The 1444-nt window shown below is 39.3% G+C and overlaps 1 non-coding gene across 1 annotated transcript; it reads left to right on the top strand.

Moving 5' to 3' along the window:
* The first annotated feature begins 495 nt into the window (after nucleotides 1–495).
* LOC125081584 (small nucleolar RNA U3) lies at nucleotides 496–710 on the top strand. The gene has a single exon (XR_007121761.1). It is a non-coding gene; the product is annotated as a small nucleolar RNA U3 (small nucleolar RNA).
* The last annotated feature ends 734 nt before the right edge of the window (nucleotides 711–1444 follow it).

The following is a 1444-nucleotide window of genomic DNA, read 5'->3' as shown; positions in this document are numbered from 1 at the left end:
AAAAAATATTTTATATAATGTCAGAAACTTCTGCAACAAGCATCTGGAGAAATCTTTATTTTTAGAAGTATCAAGTATTACATTGGCTGCTTTGGCAGTGGTTATACTTGGAGATTAAATGCTCCATTTCTTCTCCCAAACTCATCAATCAGCAAAATCACTCCTCCTCTCTTAGGGACGGATACGAGAAAAGGCAGAGAAAAGATAAAAGTGGTTTTTTTCCATACTATTCTAGAAGTTCCTTCCTCTCTAGGACACAAAATCCTGGCAGAGAAAAGTGTTCCCCTAGAACTTTGACTATAAGTTGACCAGACACTGTGGTCTGCTGGGAACAGTCAGTTTCTACATTTTGTCCTCAAGTGATTATTGGTAGTGCCGCCTTTTAATTCTCAAAACTGCCCCAATTCAGACAATAAATTATATGGATACCCTACATGTGTAGCAGTTGCCCTGTGTATACTCAGGGGATACATAATACCAAAAATAAACATTTCAAAGACCATAGTTTCAAGGATCATTTCTACAGTTTGTTACTAGAGAAATTTCTCTGAATATGTGGTGCACTGGAAATTACCAGGAGGAGGCATGGCATGCTCTCCTGAGCGCGAAGCTGGTTCTTGTTGCTTCTGCAAATGACATTCACCCTTGATATTGGTTGGTTCTTCTCTTCCTTTGAAAGAATAAGAGGGAGAAGATGCAGTCTAAGTGAAAGGAAGGAAGGAAGAAAGGAAGGAAGAAATTATAAAACTTTTTACTTAGCCTACTAAGTGGAGGATTATGAAATTGCAAAAAAAAAAAATTATAAAATCAAACATACAATAAAATTGATGAAATCGGGATGCCTGGGTGGCTCAGTTGGTTGCGTGTCTGCCTTCAGCTGGCTCAGGTCATGACCCCAGAGCCCTTGGATAGAGTCCCACAAGGGGGGGTCCTTGCTCAGCGGGGAACCAGCTTCTCCCTCTGGCTGCTGCTCCCCCTGCTTGTGCTCAATCTCTCTCTCCCTCATAAATAAATAAATAAAATCTAAAAAAAAAGAAAAGAAAAAATAATTTTAAGCTGATAATATCAATTAGATATGATACTTTATATATGAGTTAGTTTAAACTGCTTAGAAATAAGCAGTTTTTATAAATTTTTAAATTTAACTGTAGAATTGTTAGCCATCTTCAATAAACTGATTTGTACCTTTTTTTTGAAGATTTTATTTATTTGAGAGAGACAGAGAGCACAAGTAGGCGGAGCAGCAGGGAAAGGGAGAAGCAGACGCCCCACTGAGCAGGGAGCCCCATGCAGGGCTCCATTCCAGGATGTTGGAATTGGGACCTGAGCCGAAGGCAGCAGCTTAATGACTGAAGCACCCAGGTGCCCCTGATTTATGCTTTTTTACTCTTTCTTCCCATGAGGGAAAAGGTCTCATATAATCATTAGATCAAGCTAATGAGTG

This window comes from Lutra lutra, chromosome 11 (assembly GCF_902655055.1).
Source record: "Lutra lutra chromosome 11, mLutLut1.2, whole genome shotgun sequence".
In the NCBI taxonomy this organism is placed as follows: domain Eukaryota; kingdom Metazoa; phylum Chordata; class Mammalia; order Carnivora; family Mustelidae; genus Lutra; species Lutra lutra.
This window is presented reverse-complemented; position numbering and strand designations above follow the sequence as displayed.